This window comes from Danio aesculapii, chromosome 6 (genome assembly GCF_903798145.1).
Source record: "Danio aesculapii chromosome 6, fDanAes4.1, whole genome shotgun sequence".
In the NCBI taxonomy this organism is placed as follows: Eukaryota; Metazoa; Chordata; class Actinopteri; order Cypriniformes; family Danionidae; genus Danio; species Danio aesculapii.
In genome coordinates, this window is record NC_079440.1 from 27528550 (window position 1) to 27535231 (window position 6682).

The window sequence follows — 6682 nt, forward strand, 5'->3', positions numbered from 1 at the left end:
TTAAGAGTTTAGGATAGTGGGTCTGTGTCAACAGGTTGGTTCCTCCCCCTTTCTGGTCACTTGGAGTTGAGGGACTGGAGTTGGCATGGCACAGGTAGGATTTGGATTGATTCTGAGTTCAGTGGAGTGGCAAACGACCAAGACAGCACTCTTGGGAGTTGGAAGGGTTTCATCCACAAGTGTTTGTGTGATGCAGTGGTGACCTGAGGCATCAGGTGGTTGAGTTAGCGTCTAACTTTGGTGTTCAGGTACAGTCCTATTGAGTGTTTGAAGTTATGGTGCTTACAGTTCTCTGTAAGTGAGGTGAAGAGGTGCTGTTTGTGAGGTTGTTGCTTGTCAGGCAGAATCAGGTTTTCCTTTCCTTTCCCCCTTCCGATCCTCTTCCCTTCGTTGGAAGAACTCTTTCAGGATCATTTCATCATTCTTGAGGGTTCAAAACATGGTGATGTTTTCACTTCTGGGGGTTCAGTTGGAGCTCGATCAGCGTGGGATCTTTGTGAGTTCTTTCGATGACCTCTTGGGCTAGTTGTGTCAAGGTGGTGTTGCTTTACCTTGGAGGTACCACTGGATTCCCCCGAGCTTGTCCCCCTTTGGTTTGCAAATGAGGTGGACCTGTTCCATGGTCTCTCCCGGTGACGTTCAGGTGAGTGTTGTCGTCCATACAGTCCTTTCCAGCGGCTGTTCCACTGTTTAGGTCTGGTATCAGCATGACAGTCATGTTGTCTGTGGTAAGACGACACATTCCACTCACTGGGGAGGTAGTTTAGCATTGTCTGGGCCGTGGCACCCTCAAGGGCCAGATCTTGACTTTGGGTGTTGAAGTCATAAACAGCAGGGATTTTGACAGTCTTTTCTGAAGTCGTCCTTTGTTTGATGTAGGCTTTATGTGCCAAATCTCGTGATTGCTGAGTGTTCATCGTGTGGGGGCATGCAAGAACCCCAAGATGGTGGCTTACACCAGGATGAAGGTTTCTCAGGAAGAGAAATTTGAAGTTCAGGTCCTCTTCCATCTCAGGTTCATTGCGGGTGCCTAAGTAGGCTCGTCTGAGTCTGCTATAGTAGGCTTGAGAAGACTCATGGCGACCTTGTTTCGTCTCCAGGGCAGCTACAAGTCCTAGTTCAGACTCGATGTCATCAAACTTTCTGATGAGGGCTTCTCGGAGCAGGAGGTAGTCAGTCTTTGTGTGAGTAGGCTGACGTTCCAGGAAGCTGCGCACTTCAGGGCTGGAAGTTGCTCGGAGCAAATACAGTCTATTTTGTCAGTGACATTGGGTCTCAGTTCCAGGTTGTCTGGAACAGAAGGAGATAGTGAGGGTTTTGGTAGTGACCCCTCAGCTTTTTCTTTGTGTGTCAGTTCATATGCATGCTTGAGTTCATCTTTATGCTGTGGACTCTTCTTTGATGTAGTCCAGCTGCTGCGTTAGTCGTCTGATCTCATGTCTAGCTTCACTCAGGTGAGTTTCGAGGGCTTTGGGTTCTGCTGTCCTTGTCTTTAGAGTCAGCATTTACCCCTTCCAGTAGCTGTTTGACATACTCAAGCTTGTTAGCGACGTCAGCATGGTCGGCTTTGGGCTTGTTCCATTTCTTGGGTGGTTAGCGGCTAAAGTCCTCTTGAAGTTTATCGATCTCCTCTTTGGCAGCTTGATCAGTCTCATCTGGCTGTTCCGGTCGTTCCTGAAGCCTCCAGTTTCTAGCTGGTTGATGCGGGATTGCATATGTGTCAGCTTGTGCTGGAGCTGGACGGAATGCCTGTCACTCAGCTTGAGGGTGGCGATGAGAACGTGACTCAGAGTACCTGTGATCTTGGCTAGGTCTTTGTGATTGTAGCTTTTGCTTGGGTCTTGCGTCATAAGGCTGTTTAGGTTCTCATCCAGCTGGTCCTGTGTCAGATGCTGTAGCGTTTCGCCGGCGTTAGGAAGGGAGGCTGTCCGTTGCAAACACTTAGCCATGCTTCTAGGTCCTTCCTGTGGCCAACAGGGTCTTTGAGCGAGCCATGTTTTGTGGCAGTTAGGGGGAAGACCTAAAACTGACACAGACCTAGGGGGAGAGAGAGAGAAAAGAACAGAAAGAAAACAAAAACAAATGGCAAACAAAAAGTGTCATGGTGTAATGTAAGGTGTGAGCTACTGTTGAGTGTGGAATTAACAGGTGGGTGTTGTTCTCTGTGACTTTGATCCTCTGAGGGGCGTGCATCTAACTTATAGTCTCTGTGGGGACAGTCAGTAAACACACAGTTAGGACAGCTAGAGAACAGAGAAAGAGAGCAAGACTGATAAGGAGTAGAGTGATAATTGGCTGCTTCCAGGTTCCTAGAGAGAACGATTCCTTTAGCTTTTGTCAAGCATGTGAAAGGAGGCTTCACGGCTGGAAGTTGTAAATGGGGAGCTCTAAAAACCAGGGACTGTGATTGTTATTAAATTTCCTCCGCTGTGAAAGAAGTACAATAACAATGACAGTATTGGTAGACCACTTTTGGATGCGAATCTGAAATCAATTTGAAAACACCTGTCTTCTGGTTGACTCGTTTCGTCCTTGATTGGGTAGCGTCCTATGGCGAGAAAGGGTAGACAGAGAGTCAGATTATTTCAACATAAAATGTTTAAGTTTCACAAACATCTGTCAAATGTTTCTAAAATTCTCTGCTTTCATGATTCACACAGGTACAATATCAAAAAAGCAACGGTAGTCAACTCGGAAGAAAACAGTTAAAAGAATAGAAAGTGAAGCGAGTTTTCAAATTACAAAGTTGACAAAGTGGTAGCACTGTTGAGTCAATACATCAAAAGGGGTTGGTTTATTGTGTTAGCAAGATAACTAATTAACCTAAGTAGACAGGAAAATCCTAATTTTCCTTCAGGTTTGGCTAATTGGAGGCTACTGCTTTGGTATGCTAGGTTTACTAATGACTTGAGTTCAGTTACAGCCACTTACAGGCTAAACTGTCCCATTGCATCAACAGACAACAGGGGAGCACTGTCCTGTGAGGTAATTTAATACCTGAAGGATAATAATAATAAAAAAAAGGAAAACTTGATTGCAAATTAATTTAAAACTAATTAAAATTAGTAATGACATTAAGTGATTCAGAAGTCGATTCATAACCCTGATTAAGAGCTGCTATAATTAATTTAATCAATAATTGTTAGAGAAAAGGGAAACCAAACATCAATTAACTATTAATGAAATTAAAATTTCCAAATAGTAATAATGTTGGTTAAGACTACACTCAGTGAGGTTGTCATTAAAGTCATAAACACAATTATGATTTAATTAATCAGCAAGCATTCCTGCAAACCATAGTTATGAGAATAAATCAATTTCTAAATCAATGATGATAGCGAATGGGTAATCCTGATGTCATTAAATTTGATCAAAAGTGTTTATTTAAAATTAATTAATAACTGTTATTGAGGTAGGGCAGTCAATCATCGATGAACTATTAATGAATTAAAATTTCAGAATAGTGATTGTGTTTGTAAAGTCCCAGGAACAATAAATGTTATATTAAATAATCAGTAACACTGCTTATAAATCAACTTCAAATATTAACAGTCATAGGAAATGGCTGTTCCTATAATGTTATAAGTTTCAGAAGAGAAAAGCATTAATCATTAATTAAGCATTAATTTGATTGAGCAATCAAAAGCATTACGTTTTAGTCATAAACTATAATTCATTCTAATAAACCAACAACTTATGAGCATTTGACTTGATAAAACAGGCCAGGTTAAGCAGGAAAAACATTTGACAAATGTAATTAAACCAACGATGAGATCGCACACATAGGTTTATTAATCTGCATTAGTCAAAGACTTTTCCAAGAAAGGGGAGAAACGAGGCAAATAGCCTATAAAGTGAGAAATCAAGATTAAAATTCTCGCTAGCGTGAGTTGGGTTGTCACTTCAACTTAACACTGCATTCAAGACCACAAGAGCGCTAACCACTAGCCTTCAATGCTACAGCCATACCACACACTTCAATGCAACAGCGTGAGCTTCAGTTAGCTTAGCCTTGTGCTAATGTCTACAGCCGATACAACGTGCGGAGGACTGCGCCTGCGCACTTGAAAGTTTTTTTCGAAAAAGTCTCCCATGACTCTAGGGAGGCTGTTACTATGACGACGTACACAGAATGAACCATATGCGGTTATGCACACAAGCTTACATGAATCACGTGAAATGGCAGCACATTTCACACTGCTCAACAGAATATAGCACTATTAAGATCTCGGCGGATCCCAGCGCTCTGTGTCGAGACTATGCACAGTCAACGACACTCGTGGATTGGACCACACACGTTACTTGATCAAGAGAAGTTCTCCCGTGAGAATACGCTCAGCCGCTCGCTTGACCGCAGTGCTCTGAGTTCACTGAACTCTGATGCTAGTGAATTAAATGGCAAAAGACAGTTAGCTACTTGTGGTATTCTTATAGTAATAAATCAGACGAGACAGGAATCTCGGCGTTCAACATTTCTTTACTTCACTTACTACCCGCTTCACTTCCGTTTCCCAACAGTTACATAAAGTTTCTTAATTCAACATAAAAGTCACAGTACTGAATTACATGTGAACACAACATTTTCCCCCTTTTTTAAAACAGCTTGTGGGGTACCTAAGCAATAAGATTAGGTGCTCAGTATCAGTTACTAATTTAAGCACAATCACCTTAAGTCATTTACCCACTTTAACTCTGTAGTGTAAAACACTGTTTGTTTGTTTTTTTCTTAACAGTAGTAATACAGATTTTAACAGTTCTGTAATATTAGGAACTTAAGTAGTCAGTTAACACAGTTTGGTAACATAAGCAGCACAAACTCAGTACAACAACACCCCAAATCTAAGTAACATAGTCCTTTAACCAGCGAGGCTTTTGAACTGTGCGATTAGGTCTGTGAGTCTGAGAGGTTGTACTGTGATCAGTGTTGTCAACAGGAGTTGCTGTTGTGCATGGAAATGCAGTGAGATTAGACGCATTCCAAGTTTTCCCATCACTAAGCACATATGTACCCACCCCCAGTTTTTTTTTAACTGTGAGGGGATCAGTGTATGTCTTGTGTCCCTTTGGAACATGCAGATGATTTCGAACTCTCACTTTATCTCCCTCCTGAAAGCGAGGAATTTGTGCACCACGCTTAGCATCAGTGTACAGTTTCATTTTGTTTTGCATCTTTGTGACTTTTTGACGCACCGATACATCCATTGCTCAAGCATGCAGAAGGAGATGGCAGAATAGACAACCTTGTGCGCATTTGCCTGCCGAAAAGCAGCTGTAATGGTGAGGTGCCAGTAGCAGCGTGAGGAGTAGCTCGGTACACCTGTAGAAAATCAGTCACAACAGATTTCCATGGTTGATGCTGTTGGATGGCCATTTGTATGGTGTGTTTGAGAACGCGGTTGAACCTCTCTACAGCACCATTAGCTGCTGGGTAGTAGAGAGAAGAACGGTGATGGCGTATATTCCGTTTTTCCAGAAAAGCAGCAAAGGAAGCAGACACAAACTGAACACCATTATCAGTAACTATGCTCAATGGATTGCCATGGCGACTGAATATGGTTGACAGAAACGAATCACAGCATCTGTCGTGATGGTGCGAGTGAACGATACTTCAGGCCATTTGCTGTAATAATCAGTCAATGTAATAGCATATCTGCAATCAGGTGCAGCGGTTTCAAACGGCCTGACTATATCCACAGCCACCTTCTGCCAGGGTCCATCTGGTAGCGGTACAGGCTGAAGAGGTGCATGCTGTGACTTCACAGTTTGTCATTGAGTTGGCATACATGGCAAGAAGGCACAGCATCATGAACTTGAGCATCCATCCCTGGCCACCAATAAAGATCACGGAGACGCTGCTTGGTTCTTGTCTCCCCCTGGTGACCTTCATGTGCTATGGAGACAAGTATAGTGCGAAGAGCAACAGGTGCAATTAGCCGTGACCCCCGGAAAACAAAGTTGTTCTTGACAGACAGTTCCAATCGCAGCTGATAGTACGGCAACAGCTCAGTATTCAGTCCCTTGCTTGAAGGAGGCCAGCCCTTCGAAATCTGTAATCGCAATTTGGTGCTACAGTACGTTCAATCCCATCTGAACTGACTTGAGATAGAATAGCACCCAGGCCGTAATCAGAAGCATCTGTGGAGACAATGGTGTGCAAACTGGGGTCAAATAATGCCAAAGAAGGGCTGTTTGCCAGCAGCTGCTTAACCTTGGTCAAGCTTAGTTCAGCTTCTTCTGACCAGCTGAATCCACTTGGAGCTTGTAGACATGCTCGTACTGGAGCTACAACAGTGGCAAAATCAGGTATAAATTTACTGTACCATGACATAAGTCCCAGTAAGGAGCGCAAAGTAGAAGCATCTGAGGGTGCAGGTGCATTAAGTATTGCCTGCACATGTGACTCATCAGGACGGAGGCCCTCAGCTGACACTGTATGCCCTAGAAACAGTAGGCTGGTTTGTCGGAAACACCATTTTTCTTTATTTAGTTGCAGGCCAGCAGCCTCTAGGCGTTGTAGGACTGCGTGTAGTGTTTTATCGTGGGAAGGCATGTCACGTCCATGTATAATAATGTCATCCAGATAACTTTCGACCCCTGATAAGCCAGCCAGAATGTTTGTCATCATTTTTTGGAACGCCGCAGGCGCTGATGCTAATCCATAGGGAACACGGCAAAATCTGTA

The 6682-nt window shown here is 43.3% G+C and overlaps 1 pseudogene; it reads right to left on the bottom strand.

The window, feature by feature from the left end:
- Positions 1-336: 336 nt before the first annotated feature.
- Positions 337-5747, bottom strand: LOC130231237 (uncharacterized; annotated as a pseudogene).
- Between the last annotated feature and the right edge of the window lie 935 nt (positions 5748-6682).